The sequence below is a fragment of the Bos grunniens genome, chromosome 27 (genome assembly GCF_055505025.1).
Source record: "Bos grunniens cultivar Pamir isolate PY7600 chromosome 27, Bosgru_T2T1.0, whole genome shotgun sequence".
Classification (NCBI taxonomy): Eukaryota; Metazoa; Chordata; class Mammalia; order Artiodactyla; family Bovidae; genus Bos; species Bos grunniens.
Window position 1 is genome coordinate 6,295,774 of NC_141191.1, and position 22,097 is coordinate 6,317,870.

The following is a 22,097-nucleotide window of genomic DNA, read 5'->3' on the forward strand; positions in this document are numbered from 1 at the left end:
AAGAAAGCCTTCCTCAACCATCAATGCAAATAAATAAGGAAAACAATAGAAAGGGGAAAGACTAGAAATCTCTTCAAGAAAGTTAGAGATATTAAGAGAACATTTCATGCAAACATGGGCACAATAAAGACAGAAGCGATATGGACCTAACAGAAGCAGAAGATATTAAGAAGAGGTGGCAAGAATACACAGAAGAACTATACCAAAAAAAAAGATCTTCATGACCCAGATAATCACAATGGTGTGATCACTCACCTAGAGACAGACACCCTGGAGTGAGACGTCAAGTGAGCCTCAGGAAGCATCACTGCAAAAAAAGCAAGTGGAGGTGATGGAATTCCAGCTGAGCTATTTCAAATCCTAAAGATGATGCTGTTAAAATGCTACACTCAATATGCCAGCAAATTTGGAAAGCTCAGCAGTGGCCACAGGACTGGAAAAGGTCAGTTTTCATTCCAATCTCAAAGAAAGGCAATGCCAAAGAATGTTCAAACTATTGCACAGTTGTACTTATCTCACACACTAGCAAATTAATGCTTAAAATTCTCCAAGATAGGCTTCAACAGTATCAACAGTGAACCAAGAACTTTCAGAAGTTCAAGGTATAGTTAGAAAAGACAGAGGAACCAGATATCAAATTGCCAATATCCGCTGGATCATCGAAAAAGCAAGAGACTTCCAGGAAAATATCTACTTCTGCTTCATTTATTATGCTAAAACATCTGCCTGTGTGGATCACAATAAACTGTGGAAAGTTCTTAAAGAGATGGGAATACTAGACCACCTTACCTGCCTTCTGAAAAATCTGTATGCAGGTCAAGAAGCAACAGTTTCAACCAGACATGGAAAACCATTCTGGTTCCAAACTAGGAAAGGAGTACATCAAGGCTGTACATTGTCACCCTGCTTAATTAACCTCTAGACAGAGTACATCATGCGAAACGCTGGGCTGGATGAGCACAAGCTGGAATCAAGATTACTGGGAGAAATATCAATAACCTCAGATATAACGATGACACCAACCATATGGCAGAAAGTGAAGAGGAACTAAAGAGACTCTTGATGAAAGTGAAAGACAGAGTGAAAAGCTGACTTAAAACTCAACTTTCAGAAAACTAAGATTATGGCATACAGTCCCATCAATTCATGGCAAATAGATGGGGAAACAATGGAAACAGTGACAGACTTTATTTTCTTGGGCTCCAAAATCACTGCAGATAGTGACTGCAACCATGAAATTAAAAGATGCTTGTTCCTTGGAAGAAAAGCTATGGCCAACCTAGACAGCATATTAAAAAGCAGAGACATTACTTTGCTGACAAAGGTCTGTATAGTCAAAGGTATGGTTTTTCCAATAGTCATGTACAGATGTGAGAGTTGGACTATAAAAAAAGGACTATAGTTGGACTATAAAGAGCACTGAAGAATTGATCCTTTTGAACTGTAGTGTTGGAGAAGGCTCTTGAGAGTCCCTTGGACTTCAAGGAGATCAAACCAGCCAATCGTAAAGGAATTAAGTCCTGAATATTCATTGGAAGGCGAATACTTTGGCCAATACTTTGGCCACCTGATGGGAAGAATTGACTCATTTGAAAAGACCCTGATACTGGGAAAGATTAAAGGCGGGAGGAGAAGGGGACAACAGAGTATGACAGGGGATGACAGAAGATGAAATGGTTGGATGGCATCACCGACTCAATTGACATGAGTTTGAGTAAGCTCTGGTAGATGAAGCCTGGCGTGCTGCAGTCCATGGGGTTGCAAAGAGTCAGACATGACTGAGTGGCTGATCTGAAGTGAATTTGAACATGAAAGAAAGGTGTGTGTCCAGCCACTGGACAAAGTCTATATAATCCCACCCACATGAAGTTCAGAGTTGGCCAAACTATTTTCTAGTAAGAAATATAAGGAAAGAAATAAGAAAAGTGATTAACAAGATAGCCCAATAGTGAATGGGAGGAGGCATCGGGAAACCTTAGGGTGATGAAAATGATCCCTATCTTGGTCTGGATACTGCTTAAGTGTGTGTAAGTTCATAGAGTTATACCCTTAATATTTGTCTGTATTTTGTATTTAAATTGTATCTCTATATTGGGGATTCCCAGCTGGCTCAGTGGGCAAGAATTTGCCTGCAATACAGGAGACTTAAAAGATGAGGGTTCGATCCTTGGATTGGGAAGATCTCCTGGAGAAGGGAATGACAACCCACCCCAGTGTTCTTGCCTGGAGAATTCCTTGGACAGAGGAGCCTGGTAGGATGTAGTCCATGGGGTCACAAAGTCAAATACGACTGAGCAACTGACCATGCATGCATTCTAAAATAAGAAACAAAGCACTTCCTTCATTATCATATTTCTGAGACTTTCCATTCTTTTTGCCTTTCCACACTCTGGACTCAGGTTTGAATACTTCTGAAGTCTTAATTAACAAACAGTGCCTATCCTGGAAAAGGGTTCCTGGGAATTACTAGGGTCTGTCTTCTGTTGTTACCATTTCCTTTATTAGAGAGTTGTTTTGTTTTGTTTTTTTTTTTTCTTTCACCATTCTGCTCAATGTTTCCGTAACCTCTGATTGCTATATTTTCAGTTTTAAGACCTTTGGCTTAGATATGCATTTCTCCAAATAACCTGTTCTTTCCCATAATCCTAAACTTATACTTAGTGTTTCAAGATCCTGAACCATGCATCAGAAAGTAAAATCTTAACTCCTTTTGTTTTCCAGAATTTGGATGGGAAGGAGTTGGAAAAAACTGCACTTTTAGACACCAGACAGAGGTGTGCATGAGTGCGTGCTCAGTCATTAAATCATACCCAACTCTTGCAACCCCATGGACTGTAGCCCACCAGGCTCTTCTGTCATGGGATTCTCCAGGCAAGAATACTGGAGTGGGTTGCCATTTCCCTCTCCAGGGGATCTTCCCAAGCCAGGGACTGAATCTGAGTCTCCTGCTTGGCAAGTGAATTCTTTACCACTGAACCACCCGGGAAGCCAAACCCAAAAGATGAGAAACTGGAAGTGGTTACACAAACGACCCAGAATAAAATACCCTGGAATAAACACAAACTAACCTCTTCTATGCAAATATACTCTATCAGCTTGGAAAACAGGCACTTCTGTTGGACACGCATAGAATGTTTCATTAACATCTCTATCACCGGGATCCCGAGCACACCAGCATCAGTGGCCTAAAAATTAAAAAAAAAAAAAAAAAAATCTTATGATGCTTATCTGAAATCCTCATCTTTCAAGATTTCATGTATATATGTAAACCAAAATAACTTACAGAGAGCTTTCTCAATCTGACTGAAAAATAAATAAAAAAGCATTATTTCCAAGTCCTTGGAAACCGGCTCAAGGCCGACACCTCTCACTGTGCCTAATGTTATAAAAATCTATAAGCCATTAACTCTAGCCACATTAAATATATAAAAATCAATTCCAATGCCCTGTACTTCTTTCAAAGTCCCAATGCACAATGGGAAATATATAAGAAAATGCTGCTTGCTCCCCGATGTTCTTCAGATGTTTCTCTGATTTATCCTGGAAAGTCAGTCAGTTGTGCCCACCTGTACCAGGGACATTAGGAAGCAGTCAGCTAGTCTTATGGTCTTTGGGAAGTTCATGGTCAGACTCTGTTCAGAGGCCAGGCCCAGCTCTCAGGCAGTCAAGCCAGGCCTCCGTGGTACTAGAGCCACAGCCTCTGGGGGAAATCACCTGTTACCATGGTCCAACACCAGACTTTGACTCACTGTACAGGACTCACTTCCTTCCTTCACTATGAAAATACAGGGAGTTTTACTTTCTGGGGAAGTTCCAATTAACCCAGGGATTACAGCTATATGGTTGACAGCAACTTTATCCTCTCCCCTTTCAATATGCATGTGTTTATAGGTAGAAGATGCAGATGACACCACCTTTATGGCAGAAAGTGAATAAGAACTAAAGAGCCTCTTGATGCAAGTGAAAGAGGACAGTGAAAGAGTTGGCTTAAAACTCAACATTCAGAAAACTAAGATCATGGCATCCGGTCCCATCACTTCATGGCAAATAGATGGGGAAACAGTGGAAACAGTGGCAGACTTTATTTTTCTGGACTCCAAAATCAGTGCGGATGGTGATTGCAGCCATGAAATTAAAAGATGCTTACTCCTTGGAAGGAAAGTTATGACCAACCTAGATAGCATATTGAAAAGCAGAGACATTACTTTGCCAACAAAGGTCCATCTAGTCAAGGCTATGGTTTTTCGGTGGTCACATATGGATGTGAGAGTTGGACTGTGAAGAAAGCTGAGCATCGAAGAATTGATGCTTTTGAAGTGTGGTGTTGGAGAAGACTCTTGAGAGTCCCTTGGACTGCAAGGAGATCCAACCTAAAGCAGATCAGTCCTGGGTGTTCACTGGAAGGACTGATGTTGAAGCTGAAACTCCAATACTTTGGCCACCTGATGTGAAGAGCTGACTCATTTGAAAAGACCCTGATGTTGGGAAAGATCGAGGGCAGGAGAAGAAGGGGACAACAGGGCATGAAATGGTTGGATGGCATCACCAACATAATGGACGTGGGTTTGGGTAGACTCCGGCAGTTGGTGATGGACAGGGAGGCCTGGCGTGCTGCAGTTAATTGGGTCGCAAAGAGTTGGACCCGACTGAGTAACTGAAGTGAGCTGAACTGAACTGATAGCTAGCAGATTTTTAAAATGTAGTTGATTTACAATATTGTGTTAGTATCAGGTGTACAGCAAAATGACTCAGTTATCTTTTTTAAATTGTATTCCATTATAGGCTATTCTAAGATATTGAGTATAATTCCCAGTGCTAAACAGTAAATCCTGGTTGCTTATCTATTTTCTGTATAGTTGTTTGTATCTGTTAATCCCAATTCCTAATTTGTCCCTCTCTCCCTCCCTCTCCTTTTTGGTAACTACAAGTTTGTTTTCTATGTCTGTGAGTCTGTTTCTATTTTATATATAGATTCATTTGTGTCATTTTTAGATTTCACATATAAGTAATAACGATATCATATTTGTCTTTGTCTGACTCACTTCACTAAGGATAATATTCTCCAGGTCCATCCATGTTGCTGCAAATGGCAATACTTCCATCTTTTTATGGCTGAATAGTATTCCACTGTGTATGGATGTGCATGCATATATACACACACATACTCACACCACCCCTTCTTTATCCATTCATTTGTCGATGGACATTTAGGTTGTTTCTGTCTCATGGCTATTATAAATAGTGTTGCAGTGAACACTGAGATGCATGTATCTTTTCAAATTACAGTTTTCAAAGTTTCCAGATATATACTCAGGAGTGGGATCACTGGATCTTACAGCAGCTCTATTTTTAGTTTTTTAAATACCTCCATGTTGCTTTCCACAGAGGCTGCACCAATTTACATTTCTGCCAATAATGTATGAGGGTTTCCTCTGTCTCCACACCATCTCTAGCTTTAACTATTTGCAGACATTTTATTAGGCTTCCCTGATAGCTCAGATGGTAATGTGGGAGAGGGAGACCCAGGTTTGATCTCTGGATTGGGAAGATCTCCTGGAGAAGGGAATGGTAACCCACTACAGTATTCTTGCCTGGAGAATCCCATGGACAGAGGAGCCAGGTGGGTAGTCCATGGGGTAGCAAATGTAGTGGGTTTTTTTTTATTTATTTAATTTATTTATTTTAATTGGAGATGAATTACTTTACAATATTGTAGTGGTTTTTGCCATACATTGACATGAATCAGCCAGGGGTGTATGTGTGTTCCATTCTCTAATAATTAGCGATGGGCTTTCCCCATGGCTCAGTGTCAAAGAGCTGCCTGCAGTACAGGAGATGCGGGTTCAATCCCTGGAGGAGGGCATGGAAACCCACTCCAGTATTCTTGCCTGGGAAATTCCATAGACAGAGGAGCCTTGAGGGCTACAGTCCATAGGATCACAAAGAGTCAGACATGACTGAAGCAATTGAGCACAAACACAAATAATTTGCAATACTGAGCATTTTTTTCATCTGTTTATTGGCCATCTGTATGTCTTCTTTGGAGAAATGTCTGTTTAGGTCTTCTGTATTGTTCTAATAAAGGGGCACAGAAAGGTTAATGAAAAATTATGAATGAACTGTAAAATTTTCAGCCTAAATCACAGATAAAGAAGAGAAGTTTATTATATCTAGTACCATCAACCAAAAAAGGATTTGCTAATTATAGTATTTAGAGAAGTACTGAGAAATCAGAGAATAAGCAGTTATAAAAATACATTAAAGCCAAAGTCTATTCAACAGCTCTCCTTGAAGGCAAACTCATAGGATCAAATCAAAGCCAAACATACGAGCACCTGTGTGAGGTTCAGCATCCTAGTCCAGCATACCCCAAGCCCCATGCAGCTCAAATGTATATAAAGTAGAAATGCTTGAGGCTCTAGGTACTGTCAAGATTCGTATTGTTTGGAGTGTAAATAGTCCTTAAAGATTTACTGAGCAAGGCCTTGCCCACCAGAACAACCCAGTTTTCCCCACAGCCAGTCGTTCCCATCAGGAAGCTTCCACAAGCCCTTTACCCTCATCCATCAGAAGGCAGACTGACTGAAAACCATAATCATAGAAAACTAACCAAACTGATCACATGGATTACAGGCTTGTCTGACTCAATGAAACCATGAGCCAAGCTGTGTAGGGCCACCCAAGATGGAGGGGCATGGTGGAGAGTTCTGACAAAACATGGTCCACTGGAGAAGGGAATGGTGAACCACTTCAGCATCCTTGCCTTGAGAACCCCATGAACAGTATAAAAAGGCAAAAGTGTATGACACTGAACGATGAACTCCCCAGGTTGGTAGTGCCCAATATGCTATTAGAGAAGAATAGAGAAATAGCTCCAGAAGGAATGAAGAGGTTGAGCCAAAGCAGAAACAATGTCCAGTTGTGAATGTGTCTGGTGATGGAAGTAAAGTCCAATGCTGTAAAGAAAAATATTGCACAGGAACCTGGAATGTTAGGTGCAAGAATCAAGGTAAATTGGAAGTGGTCAAACAGGAAATGGCAAGAGTGGACATCAACATTTTAGGTATCAGTGAACTAAAATTTACTGGAATGGGTGAATTTAATTCAGATGACCATTATATCTACTACTGTGGGTAAGAATATCTTAGAAGAAATGGAGTAGCCATCATAGTCAGCAAAAGAGTCTGAAATGCAGTACTTGGATGCAATCTCAAAAATGACAGGATGATCTCTGTTCATTTCCAAGGCAAACCATTCAGTATCACAGTAATCCAAGTCTATGTGCCAACCACTAATGCCGAAGAAGCTGAACAGTTCTATGAAGACCTAAAAGAGGCCCTAGAACTAACATCCAAAAAGATGTCCTTTTGATCATAGGGGACTGGAATGCAAAAGTAGGAAGTCAAGAGATACCTGAGTAACAGTCAAGTATGACCTTGGAGTACAGAATGAAGCAGGGAAAAGGCTAACAGAGTTTTGCTAAGAGAACACACTGGTCATAGCAAACATTCTCAATAACAGAAGAGACGATTCTATGCATGGACATCTCCACATGGCCAATACCAAAATCAGATTGATTACACTCTTTGCAGCCATAGATGGAGAAGCTCTATACAGTTAGCAAAAACAAGACCTGGATCTGACTATGGCTCAGATCATGAAATCTTTATTGCAAAATTCAGACACAAATTGAAGAAAGTAGGGAAAACCACTAGGCCATTCGGGTACGACCTAAATCAAATCCTTTACGATTATACAATGGAAGTGACAAACAGATTCAAGGGATTAGATGTGATAGACAGAGTGCCTGAAGAACTATGGACAGAGGTTCATGACACTGTACAGGAAGCTGTAATCAAAGACATCCTTGGGGGGGGGGGGGAATGCAAAAAGGCAAAATGATTGTCTGACAAGGCCTTACAAATAGCTGAGAAAAGAATAAAAGCAAAAGGCAAAGGAGAAAAGGAAAGATATACCCATGTGAAGCATAGTTTCAAAGAATAGCAAAGAGAGATAAGAAAACCTTCTAAAGTGAACAAGTTAAATAAACAAGGAAAACAATAGAAAGGGGAAAGACTAGGGATCTCTTTAAGAAAATTAAGAGATATCAAGGGAACAGTTCATGAAAAAAATGAGAAAAATACAGTACAGAAATGATATGGACCTAACAGAAGCAGAAGATATTAAGAAGTGGGTGCAAGAATACACAGATCTTACTGACCCAGATAACCATGATGGTGTGAACACTCGCCTAGAGTCAGACATCCTGGAGTGCAAAGTCAAGTGGGCCTTAGGAATAATAACTATGAACAAAGCTAGTGGAGGTGATGAATTCCAGCTGAGCTATTTCAAATCCTAAGAGATGATGCTGTTAAAGTGCTGCACTCAATATGCCAGCAAATTTGGAAAACTCAGCAGTGGCCACAGGACTGGAAAAGCTCCTTTACATTTCAATGCCAAAGAAGGGCAATGCCCAAGAATGCTCAAACTACCGCACAATTGCACTCATTTTACATGCTAGCAAAGTAATGCTCAAAATCCATCAAGCTAGGTTTCAAGAGTATGTGAACAAAAATCTTCCAGATACACAAGCTGGATTTAGAAAAGGCAGAGGAACCAGAGATCAGGAACCAGAGGAACCAATGCCAACATCTGTTGCATCATAAAAAAAAAAAAAAAAAAAGCTAGAGAATTCCAGAAAACTTCTGCTTTGTTGACTATGTTAAATAAAGCCTTTGACTGTGTGGATCACAGCCAACTGCGGACAATTCTTAGAGAGATGGGAATATCAGACCATTGTACCTGCATCTTGAGAAATCTATATGCCAGTCAAGAAGCAACAGTTAGAACCAGACGTGAAACACAGACTGGTTCAAAATTGGGAAAGGAGTATGTCAAGGCTGTATATTGTCAGCTCTCTTTATTTAACTTATATGCCAGTTCAGTTCACTTCAGTACAGTTCAGTTGCTCAGATCAGATCAGATCAGTCGCTCAGTCGTGTCCGACTCTTTGCGACCCTATGAATCCCAGCACGCCAGGCCTCCCTGTCCATCACCAACTCCCGGAGTTCACTCAGACTCACATCCATCGAGTCAGTGATGCCATCCAGCCATCTCATCCTCTGTCGTCCCCTTCTCCTCCTGCCCCCAATCCCTCCCAGCATCAGGGTCTTTTCCAATGAGTCAACTCTTCACATGAGGTGGCCAAAGTACTGGAGTTTCAGCTTTAGCATCATTCCTTCCAAAGAAATCCCAGGGCTGATAACCTTCAGAATGGACTTGTTGGATCTCCTTGCAGTCCAAGGGACTCTCAAGAGTCTTCTCTGACACCACAGTCAAAAGCATCAATTCTTCAGCGCTCAGCCTTCTTCACAGTCCAACTCTCACATCCATACATGACCACAGGAAAAACCAGAGCCTTGACTAGACGGACCTTTGTTGGCAAAGTAACGTCTCTGCTTTTTAATATGCTGTCTAGGTTGGTCATAACTTTTCTTCCAACGAACAAGTGTCTTTTAATTTCATGGCCGCACTCACCATCTGCAGTGATTTTGGAGCCCCTCAAAAATAGTCTGTCACTATTTCTATTGTTTCCCCATCTATTTCCCATGAAGTGATGGGATTGGATGCCATAATCTTAGTTTTCTGAATGTTGAGTTTTAAGCCAACTTTTTCACTCTCCTCTTTCACTTTCTTCAAGAGGCACTTTAGTACTTCTTCACTTTCTGCCATAAGGGTGGTATCATAGTTATATCTGAGGTTATTGATATTTCTCCCGGCAATCTTGATTCCAGCTTGTGCGTCCTCCAGCCCAGAATTTCTCATGATGTACTCTGCATATAAGTTAAATAGGCAGGGTGACAATATACAGCCTTGACAAACTCTTTTCCTGATTTGGAACCAGTCTGTTGTTCCATGCCCAGTTCTACCTGTTGCTTCCTGACTTGCATACAGATTTCTCAAGAGGCAGGTCAGGTGGTCTGGTATTCCCATCTCTTTAAGAATTATCCAGAGTACATCACTGAACTGCTGGACTGAATGAAGCACAAGCTGGAATCAAGATTGCTAGGAGAAATACCAATAACCTCAGATATGTAGATAACACCACCCTTATGACAGAAAATGAAGAGGAACTAAAGAAACTCTTGATGAAGGTAAAAGGGGAGAGTGAAAAAGCTGACTTAAAACTAAACATTCAGAAAATTAAGATTTTGGCATTCACTCCCATCACTTCATGTCAAATAGATGGGGAAACAATGAAAACAATGACACACTTTATATTCTCCAAAATCACTGCAGATGGTGACTGCAGCCATGAAATTAAAAGACACTTGCTTCTTGAAAGGAAAGCTAAGACAAACGTAGACAGCATATTAAAAAGTAGAGACATTACTTCTCCAACAAAGGTGCATAGAATCAAAGCTATGGTTTTTCCAGTAGTCATGTATGGATGTGAGAGTTGAACCATAAAGAAGGCTGAGTGCCGAAGAATTGATATTTTTGAACTGTGGTTCTGGAGAAGACTCTTGAGAGTCCATTGGACTGCAAGGAGATCAAACCAGTCAGTCTTAAAGGAAATCAATCCTGAGTATTAATTTGAAGGACTGATGCTGAAGCTCAAGCTCCAATTCTTTGGCCACCTCAATGCAAAGAACAAACTAATTGGAAAAGACCCTGATAGGAGGAAAGATTGGAGGAGGTGGAGGAGAAGGGGATGATAGAGGATGAGATGGTTGGATGGCATCACCAACTCAATGGACATGAGTTTCAGCAAGCTCCAGGAGATGGTGAAGAACAGGGAAGCCTGGCAAGCTGCAGCCCATGGGTTGCAAAGAGTCGGACACGACTGAACTACTGAACAGTAGTCCATGTTGACATTGAAGAATCAGCACTCAGGTACTTATCTGAGAAGGTACCACCCACTCATTTTCATTAACCATGGATTTCCCCGTGGTTCCTCATGTTGACATCAGTTTCGGTTTTGCTAATCACACCTCCAGCCTTGATGCCTCAGATGTGGAATATAGCTCTCCAGCTTTTGGCATGCAATTTCTTAAAGGAAAATGTTTTTTTCCTGCTAGCAGCTAAGTTACTCATTAAGGGATCTCTACCTCAATAGCACTGTGATTTAACCAACTGGGCAGACTGCCTTGACCTCATATACCTAGACTGCATACAAAAAGGAAAGAAATTGCTGGAATTCCTTTGCTGTCCTAAATTGCTTTTGGTCTGGATTTACTTAAACTACTCAAGAATTGGGTTCCCATCCAATATTTAAACCACTCAGGAAAGAGACAATCAGATGTTAAAGGTGTCAGAGAGCTTCCAAATACACAGGACCGAAGGGACCCAAAGTCCAGGGAAGGAAGAAATGTTAGAAAGTCAGCTGAACACCTGCAGACACCTTTCCCTGGGGGCATTTGCCAAGCCACTGAGAAATAAGTTTGGTTTAGGCAGAAGCCACAGCTGGGGGGCAGAAAAAATGGTAGAGAGTTTGGTGTCCATAAGGTGCTGGAATATCAAAACTAGAGGCTTGCATGTATCAATACAGCTAGTCTCAAGATGTTTGCCAGTTTCTGAAGCAATGCAAAGCAGGAGGCTAAGGAATTACCTTTAAAAAAAATCTGTGAAGTAGTAGAAAAAAAGTATCCAAAGTCTCTGTCTTAAGGAGACAAAGACGCACCAGGCTCTCAATAAAGATGTTGCCAAACGAGGTAATGAGCCAAGAAAAAGGATTCAGGAAATGAAAGCAAGAATACACCCTACAGGGAGAGAGGTGATGGGAAGCTTGAGCCCAGGGTGAGGGTGGTGTGGTGTGCTAGAGGGCACATGGCCCAGCAGAAACAGGAAATCTCTAGAAAGAGGTTTCCTGGAGGAAAATGGTAAAACATTTGGTACACTGGAGTAGTTGGAAAATATTCTGGACAGACATTTAGCAGATATGTTGAACCACACCAAAAAAAAAAAAAAAATATATATATATATATATATATATATATATATATATATGTATATTATTGATGGGAACATAAAAATCCTGTACCAAAATTGAGGTAAATATTTCCTTGAGGAAAAATTAAAAGTGAGCATGAGCTCACTACTTCATTTGACCAGGAACATTAATAAAACTTTGGCTATTGCTTCCAAAAATGCAATGCAGGCATATTAAAAGCATGTAAAGAGAAAAATTGTGATGGAGGGGGCTGTGTAATGAGCTAAATCTTTACCCGTCAGAGAAGGAAACCAATAAATAATATCTAAAATGGAAATCTGTGAAAGCAATAAAGCACAGTATTTAGCAATAAAGACTTAACAAATACAGGAACAAAAATAATTGAAATATATTGTCTAGTTGGGGCTGAGGGAGGGAAAGTGAATGACTGCAGGTTTTACTGTAAGGCTTTTAACACTCTTGACTTTTAAACTATATCAATGTATAAGCTAAACTTTATTTTATTTTATTTTTAAACTTTACAAAATTGTATAAGTTTTGCCAAATATCACAATGAACCCGCCACAGGTATACATGTGTTCCCCATCCCGAACCCTCCTCCCTCCTCCCTCCCCATACCATCCCTCTGGGTCGTCCCAGTGCACCAGCCCCAAGTATCCAGTATCGTGCATCGAACCTGGACTGGCAACTCGTTTCATACATGATATTCTACATGTTTCAATGCCCTTCTCCCAAATCTTCCCACCCTCTCCCTCTCCAACAGAGTCCATAAGACTGTTCTATACATCAGAGTCTCTTTTGCTGTCTCCTACACACGGTTATTGTTACCATCTTTCTAAATTCCATATATATGCGTTAGTATAATGTATTGGTGTTTTTCTTTCTGGCTTACTTCACTCTGTATAATAGGCTCCAGTTTCATCCACCTCATTAGAACTGATTCAAATGTATTCTTTTTAATGGCTGAGTAATACTCCATTGTGTATATGTACCATGGCTTTCTTATCCATTCATCTGCTGATGGACATCTAGGTTGCTTCCATGTCCTGGCTATTATAAACAGTGCTGTGATGAACATTGGGGTACATGTGTCTCTTTCAATTCTGGTTTCCTCAGTGTGTATGCCCAGCAGTGGGATTGCTGGATCATAAGGCAGTTCTATTTCCAGTTTTTTAAGGAATCTCCACACTGTTCTCCATAGTGGCTGTACTAGTTTGCATTCCCACCAACAGTGTAAGAGGGTTCCCTTTTCTCCACACCCTCTCCAGCATTTATTGCTTGTAGACTTTTGGATTGCAGCCATTCTGACTGGCGTGAAATGGTACCTCATAGTGGTTTTGATTTGCATTTCTCTGATAATGAGTGATGTTGAGCATCTTTTCATGTGTTTGTTAGCCATCTGTATGTCTTCTTTGGAGAAATGTCTACTTAGTTCTTTGGCCCATTTTTTGATTGGGTCATTTATTTTTCTGGAGTTGAGCTGTAGGAGTTGCTTGTATATTTTTGAGATTAGTTGTTTGTCAGTTGCTTCATTTGCTATTATTTTCTCCCATTCTGAAGGCTGCCTTTTCACCTTGCCAATAGTTTCCTTTGATGTGCAGAAGCTTTTAAGTTTAATTAGGTCCCATTTGTTTATTTTTGCTTTTATTTCCAATATTCTGGGAGGTGGTCATAGAGGATCCTGCTGTGATGTATGTCAGAGAGTGTTATGCCTATATTCTCCTCTAGGAGTTTTATAGTTTCTGGTCTTATGTTTAGATCTTTAATCCATTTTGAGTTTATTTTTGTGTATGGTGTTAGAAAGTGGTCTAGTTTCATTCTTTTACAAGTGGTTGACCCGATTTCCCAGCACCACTTGTTAAAGAGATTGTCTTTAATCCATTGTATATTCTTGCCTCCTTTGTCAAAGATAAGGTGTCCACAGGTGCGTGGATTTATCTCTGGGCTTTCTATTTTGTTCCATTGATCTATATTTCTGTCTTTGTGCCAGTACCATACTGTCTTGATAACTGTGGCTTTGTAGTAGAGCCTGAAGTCAGGTAGGCTGATTCTTCCAGTTCAATTCTTCTTTCTCAAGATAGCTTTGGCTATTCAAGGTTTTTTGTATTTCCATACAAATTGTGAAATTATTTGTTCTAGCTCTGTGAAGAATACTGTTGGTAGCTTGATAGGGATTGCATTGAATCTATAAATTGCTTTGGGCAGTATAATCATTTTCATTATATTGATTCTTCCAATCCATGAACATGGTATATTTCTCCATCTATTAGTGTCCTCTTTGATTTCTTTCACCAGTGTTTTATAGTTTTCTATATATAGGTCTTTAGTTTCTTTAGGTAGATATATTCCTAAGTATTTTATTCTTTCCGTTGCAATGGTGAATAGAATTGTTTCCTTAATTTCTGTTTCTGTTTTCTCATTTTTAGTGTTAGGAATGCAAGGGATTTCTGTGTGTTGATTTTATATCCTGCAACTTTACTATAGTCATTGATCAGTTCTAGTAATTTTCTGGTGGAGTCTTTAGGGTTTTCTATGTAGAGGATCATGTCATCTGCAAACAGTGAGAGTTTTACTTCTTCTTTTCCAGTTTGGATTCCTTTTATTTCTTTTTCTGCTCTGATTGCTATGGCCAAAACTTCCAAAACTATGTTGAATAGTAATGGTGAAAGTGGGCACCCTTGTCTTGTTCCTGACTTTAGAGGAAATGCTTTCAATTTTTCACCATTGAGGATAATGTTTGCTGTGGGTTTGTCATATATAGCTTTTATATGTTGAGGTATGTTCCTTCTATTCCTGCTTTCTGGAGAGTTTTTATCATAAATGGATGTTAGATTTTGTCAAAGGCTTTCTCTGCATCTATTGAGATAATCATATGGTTTTTCTTTTTCAATTTGTTAATGTGGTGTATTACATTGATTGATTTGCGAATATTGAAGAATCCTTGCATCCCTGGGATAAAGCCCACTTGGTCGTGGTGTATGATCTTTTTAATGTGTTGTTGGATTCTGATTGCTACAATTTTGTTAAGGATTTTTTTATCTATGTTCATCAGTGATATTGGCCTGTAGTTTTCTTTTTCTGTGGCATCTTTGTCAGGTTTTGGTATTAGGGTGATGGTGGCCTCATAGAATGAGTTTGGAAGTTCACCTTCCTCTGCAATTTTCTGGAAGAGTTTGAGGAGGATAGGTGTTAGCTCTTCTCTAAATTTTTGGTAGAATTCAGCTGTGAAGCTGTCTGGACCTGGGCTTTTGTTTGCTGGAAGATTTTTGATTACAGTTTCAATTTCCGTGCTTGTGATGGGTCTGTTAGGATTTTCTATTTCTTCCTGGTCCAGTTTTGGAAAGTTGTACTTTTCTAAGAATTTGTCCATTTCTTCCACGTTGTCCATTTTATTGGCATATAATTGTTGACAGTAGTCTCTTATGATCCTTTGTATTTCTGTGTTGTCTGTTGTGATCTCTCCAGTTTCATTTCTAATTTTATTGATTGATTTTTCTCCCTTTGTTTCTTGATGAGTCTGGCTAATGGTTTGTCAATTTTATTTATCCTTTCAAAGAACCAGCTTTTGGCTTTGTTGATTTTTGCTATGGTCTCTTTTGTTTCTTTTGCATTTATTTCTGCTCTAATTTTTAAGATTTCTTTCCTTCTATTAACCCTGGGGTTCTTCATTTCTTCCTTTTCTAGTTGCTTTGGGTGTAGAGTTAGGTTATTTATTTGACTTTTTTCTTGTTTCTTGAGGTATGCCTGTATTGCTATGAACTTTCCCCTTAGTACTGCTTTTACAGTGTCCCACAGATTTTGGGTTGTTGTGTTTTCATTTTCATTCATTTCTGTGCAAATTTTTATTTTTTTATTTCTTCTGTGATTTGTTGGTTATTCAGCAGCGTGTTGTTCAGCCTCCATATGTTGGAATTTTTAATAGTTTTTCTCCTGTAATTGAGATCTAATCTTACTGCATTGTGGTCAGAAAAGATGCTTGGAATGATTTCTTTTTTTTTTTAATTTACCAAGGCTAGCTTTATGGCCCAGGATGTGATCTATCCTGGAGAAGGTTCCATGTGCACCTGAGAAAAAGGTGAAATTCATTGTTTTGGGATGAAATGTCCTATAGATATCAATTAGGTCTAACTGGTCTATTGTATCATTTAAAGTTTGTGTTTCCTTCTTAATTTTCTGTTTAGTTGATCTATCCATAGGTGTGAGTGGGGTATTAAAGTCTCCCACTATTACTGTGTTATTGTTAATTTCTCCTTTCATACTTGTTAGCATTTGTCTTACATAGTGTGGTGCTCCCGTGTTGGGTGCATATATATTTATAATTGTTATATCTTCTTCTTGGATTGATCCTTTGATCATTATGTAGTGACCATCTTTGTCTCTTTTCACAGCCTTTGTTTTAAAGTCTATTTTATCTGATATGAGTATTGCTACTCCTGCTTTCTTTTGGTCCCTGTTTGCATGGAAAATCTTTTTCCAGCACTTCACTTTCAGTCTGTATGTGTCCCCTGTTTTGAGGTGGGTCTCTTGTAGACAACATATGTAGGGGTCTTGCTTTTGTATCCATTCAGCCAGTCTTTGTCTTTTGGTTGGGGCATTCAACCCATTTACGTTTAAGGTAATTACTGATAAGTATAATCCCGTTGCCATTTACTTTATTGTTTGGGGTTCGAATTTATACACCATTTTTCTGTTTCCTGTCTAGAGAATATCCTTTAGTATTTGTTGGAGAGCTGGTTTGGTGGTGCAGAATTCTCTCAGCTTTTGCTTGTCTGAAAAGCTTTTGGTTTCTCCTTCATACTTGAATGAGATCCTTGCTGGGTACAATAGTCTGGCCTGTAGGTTATTTTCTTTCATCATTTTAAGTATGTCTTGCCATTCCCTAAGAGCCAAGATGGCGGAGGACTAGGACGGGGAGAACACTTTCTCCGCCACAAATTCATCAAAAGATCATTTAAACGCCGAGTAAATTCCATGAAACAACTTCTGAATACAAGCTAAACTTTAAAAATAAGAATTAGCATATCTTACATGTCATGAAATAATTGTATAAATATTTCCATTGAAAATTAACAAAATAAATTTTCATTCCCAAGAAGTCAACTTTTTTTATGTAAAACTTTGAGTTGCATAGAAGAGCTAAAAGGGATTTCTAATATCTGTTGTGCAGAATATGTGCATTAATACAGCATCTGAGAACTGAGAAAGTTCTATCTCTTGGCTCTCAGTTCTAACAATTGTACACCTTGGGGTTTCTGGAAAATAATTGCTTGCAAAACCAACAAACCACCCAAGACACAAATTATGCTTAACAAAACTCAGCTTTCTAAATTGCACCATATAATCACCATGTTTGAAGTTTTCAATGTAATGATACAATTATCTTTCTGTGAATTTTTGTACATTTTTCCAACAAATATATATTGACACTCTGCTAATTGCCATGCACTCACTAACTACTTAGAGTACAAAGATAAAGCTGAAAAATAAGTCTGCTGTCAGGAAGTCCATAGGAACTCACACAATCTCTCATCATTGCCATTATATCAAAGAACAAAGATTCTAAATCTCCATTTTCTGGATTACCTCAAAATTTAACCCTGAACCAAGTCAATATTGAGATAGATGTTCTTAACAGAAAACCTCTTCAGGGATTTTTGTGTGGTGGTTCTAATAGTGTCAATATAATTCCCAAATAATTCTAACCACCATTTAGAATTCCAAAAGAGACTAGAGAATTCACCTGCCAATGCAGGAGACACAGGAGACTTGGGTTCATTCCCTGGGTCAGGAAGATCCCCTGAAGGAGGAAACAGCAACCCACTCATGTATTCTTGCCTGAGAAATCGCATAGACAGAGGCTCCTGGCGCGCTACAGCCCATGGAGTCACAAAGAGCTGGACACGAGTGAGCACCGAGCACAGGGAGACTAGGACTTTAGGATCAGGGAATAAATATCCACTTCAACAATTTTTTGCTTATTGTATTTACCACAACAATTCACGTACATGCAACAATGAAGAAATAAGACTATTTTCTTTATGCCACATGTGAAAGTCAGTGGAATATCTCATAGTTATGTATGTATTTAAGATCGTGTCTTATTTTTAAGGGCTTCCCTGGTGGCTCAGATGGTAAAGAATCCACCCGCAATGCAGGAGATGTAGGTTTGATCCTTGGGTCAGGAAGATCCCCTGGAGAATCTAATGCCTACCCACTCCAATATTCTTGCCTGGGAAATGCCATTTATTCATTTTGATATAGGAAGAAAAAACTGTAAACTCATTTCATCTAATTCAATATAGTTCTGACTTTCTATGCTTTTCTGTATAAAGATAAAACACTAGTCACCATTCACCTCGATACATGGATTACTAAGGAAAGGGAAAAAATGGGTCAATAATATTTCATTTGAGGCAATCTCTCTCTCTTTCTCCTTTGGGAAAACAAACCTCAATCTCATATTCAATATTAGCTTGCACTTTTAACTTAGACAGAGAAACAACCAATTAAATCTTCCCTTAATACTAACAAGAGTTTATAGAAACAACACAGAGCGATGCCCCCAAGGAAATCTGTAATGAACACAAATCAATCTGTATCAGGACCTATTGACTTGGTTTTTAGACACTTAGGATCACAGAATGGTGAGTCTCTTCAGTAAAAGGAGTCAGTTTGACCAGAAAGAGCGTCATTTTTTTCATTATCAGTTTACAATTTATTTCTTTTAAAAGACACTATTGCAAAGTAGTACTGGAATTTGACAGCCTGAGTTTGATTCGTGATTTTGCTATACTGTCAATGGAAGTAGGTCACTTAACCTCTCTAAGATTTAATTTTAAAGGGATAATAATAACCAGTCTTTGATCTATGCTGAAAATCATATGTAATATATATAGCAAGTAATAATTGTAAATGACCAGTAATTATGTAATTAGCATAATTATAATATGAAAAAATATAATATATTGTTATAAAATGTTCCTACAACATTTTAAATCCCCAAATCTGTAGTTACATTTTCTTTACATTTGTAACATTGTGTTTTCTCTTTTTGGGACAAACTTGGAAAAAAGATATTTATTTTGTTGTTCTTTTCCAGATAATAAATAAAAATCATAAAAATAAAAGTAAGCATACAGAGGTAAAGTAAATATCAATTAATGTCTAATGTATTCTTGCACCCTAATGAATTACTTTGAGCATTCCAGTAATTATTAGATGGATAGATAAAATTGTAATATTTCTCTGGGTTCTCCATTTAAAGCAAAAGAGCCCAAAAGGCTGAAAATATTTACAATCACTTGTATTGTAAGTGATTGTAAACATTTACAACTGCACCTTGAAAAAAAACAGGTTGTCAGTCCTCATTATGTCTTAACAAATAACAGCAGTTCACAACTACAAAATATATGGATGATTCCTCTAATAAATTGGTGAGCAAAAACATCAGGGACACACTGAGCTGTTGGTTTATGTAAAGTTGTAATATATATAAAGCTCATCTATGTTGCTGGAATTTGGGGTAAAAATCGCCTGAGTGGCAGGACAGTGACCAGAAGGTGGAGTCAGACAGTGCACTCGCAATCTTCCAATTCTTGATCTGAACTCTGGTCAAATGACACATTTATTATTTGTTCACTTACATGTCTACGTTTTTGTCAATAAAAAGCATTTGTTTTATATATTAAAATAAATTATTATAATGTATTTATATATTTTAAAAATTTATGAAGTATGGTCATGTGGTACAGTATTGTTCAGTTCAGTTCAGTCACTCAGTCATGTCCGACTCTTTGCAACCCCATGAATCGCAGCACGCCAGGCCTCCCTGTCCATCACCAACTCCCAGAGTTCACTGAGACTCACGTCCATCAAGTCAGTGATGCCATCTAGCCATCTCATCCTCTGTCGTCCCCTTCTCCTCCTGCCCCCAATCCCTCCCAGCATCAGGGTCTTTTCCAATGAGTCAACTCTTCGCATGAGGTGGCCAAAGTACTGGAGTTTCAGCTTTAGCATCATTCCTTCCAAAGAAATCCTAGGGCTGATCTCCTTTAGAATGGACTGGTTGGATCTCATTGCAGTCCAAGGGACTCTCAAGAGTCTTCTCTAACACCACTGTTCAAAAGCATCAGTTCTTCGGGACTCAGCTTTCTTCACAGTCCAACTCTCACATCCATACATGACCACAGGAAAAACCATAGCCTTGACTAGACGGACCTTTGTTGGCAAAGTAATATCTCTGCTTTTCAGTATGCTATCTAGGTTGGTCATAACTTTCCTTCCAAGGAGTAAGCGTCTTTTAATTTCATGGCTGCAGTAACCATCTGCAGTGATTTTGGAGCCCCAAAAAATAAAGTCTGAAACTGTTTCCACTGTTTCCCCATCTATTTCCTATGAAGTGATGGGACCAGATGCCATGATCTTCGTTTTCTGAATGTTGAGCTTTAAGCCAAATTTTTCACTCTCCACTTTCACTTTCATCAAGAGGCTTTTTAGTTCCTTTTCACTTTCTGCCATAAGGGTGGTGTCATCTGCATATCTGAGGTTATTGATATTTCTCCCGGCAATCTTGATTCCAGCTTGTGCTTCTTCCAGCCCAGCATTTCTCATGATGTACTCTGCATATAAGTTAAATAAGCAGGGTGACAATATACAGCCTTGACGTACTCCTTTTCCTATTTGGAACCAGTCTGTTGTTCCATGTCCAGTTCTAACTGTTGCTTCCTGACCTGCATATAGTATTGTTACCATGAGATAAACTGGTATCACCATAAGCAAAATAGGAACATAACCCTGGGACGTAAAAGCTGGACCGTAACATAAAGCATCACTGACAAGTCGGACATGACTTAGCAATTGAATAACATCAACAACATAAACACATTAATTTCCAATCTTTTCTTCCTTACAGCTAAAGAAAATAAAGCCAACAGAAGTCATTCGATTTGGTCAAATTACTATACTTTGTTGTTGTGTTGCAGTCCCTCAGTCGTGTCCCACTCTCTGTGACCCCAGGGACTGCAGCCCACCCGGCTACTCTGTCCATGAGATTTGCCAGGCAAGAATACCGCAGTAGGTTGCCATTTCCTCTTCCAGGGGATTTTCTCAACCCAGGGATCAAACCCACATTTCCTGCATTGGCAGGAGGATTTTTTCACCTCTGAACCACCTGGAAAGCCCTACTTACTTTGTATAAGAGGACAAATGAGATCCAGTTTTCTGGCTTAAAAATCCAGTACTTTTCCGACCACACAACATGCCTTAGTACTCTTCGCCTCATCAAAACAAAAGAAAGTAAAATAGCCAAAAAATGCAAGTCTTATAACTTAATACCAGTGATCATCTTCATGAAATTACTCTATCATAATTTACTATTTAAAGTGGCAAATATTTCAATCATTTGTGTAGTTCAATATGTCTTTTCAAAGAGAAGAAAGAAACAAATATCAAAATGTGATGATTAAAAAGTTTGTCCTCAAGAAGTTTGAAAACAGAATTTATGGCCTCTCCAAGCCATGTGATCGTTCCTATCACCGCACTATGATAAACACAAAAATTCATTTTTTAAATTTTTAAACATTTAATAATAAGATACTTCAACCATCCAGAAAATATGCAAAATAATAGACACCAATCTTAGGGTCTTAGAATCTTAGATCTAGTTATTAACATTTGATCTATATGATTGATATCTTTATTAGGTTTTAACTTAAAGAAGTGTAGCTGGAGCCAGTCACTGCCATATACCTAGCTCCCTGCATTTTTCTCACTCCCAAGAAGTAACCCTTAAACTCAATTTGGTATTTTTTTCATGCTTTCAAGTATTATTTTACTTAAATATACAAATTCTTTATGTACTTACATCACTATAAAATATTGTTTTGTATATTTTAAATTATGTAAATAAATGTTCTGAATGTATCCTTATTTTAGATGGAAAGTTTTTAAGGTTTGCTTCCAAATAACTTTTCAAACCTTCCTGAGACAGAAATCACTTGACTTTCATCCTCAAAGTGCTTTGAAAGGTAGATTATAATTGCAGTGTCCTATTCTGCCTGTCATATTTTATTTCTTAAGCTGCCTACATGTGAGTTCAATCTGGTATCTATGTTTATAATTAATTAGATCCCAAAATAGAAATGGC

General features: G+C 38.7%; 1 long non-coding RNA gene across 1 annotated transcript in view; it reads right to left on the bottom strand.

The window, feature by feature from the left end:
* Positions 1-2,196: 2,196 nt before the first annotated feature.
* LOC147343423 (uncharacterized) overlaps positions 2,197-22,097 on the bottom strand; it is a 297,930-nt gene continuing 278,029 nt past the window's right edge. Inside the window, exons 2-3 of the long non-coding RNA XR_015156238.1 lie at positions 3,069-3,185; positions 2,197-2,315 (exon numbers count right to left, since the gene is read on the bottom strand). This is a non-coding gene — a long non-coding RNA (uncharacterized LOC147343423). The remainder of the gene's footprint in view (positions 2,316-3,068; positions 3,186-22,097) is intronic.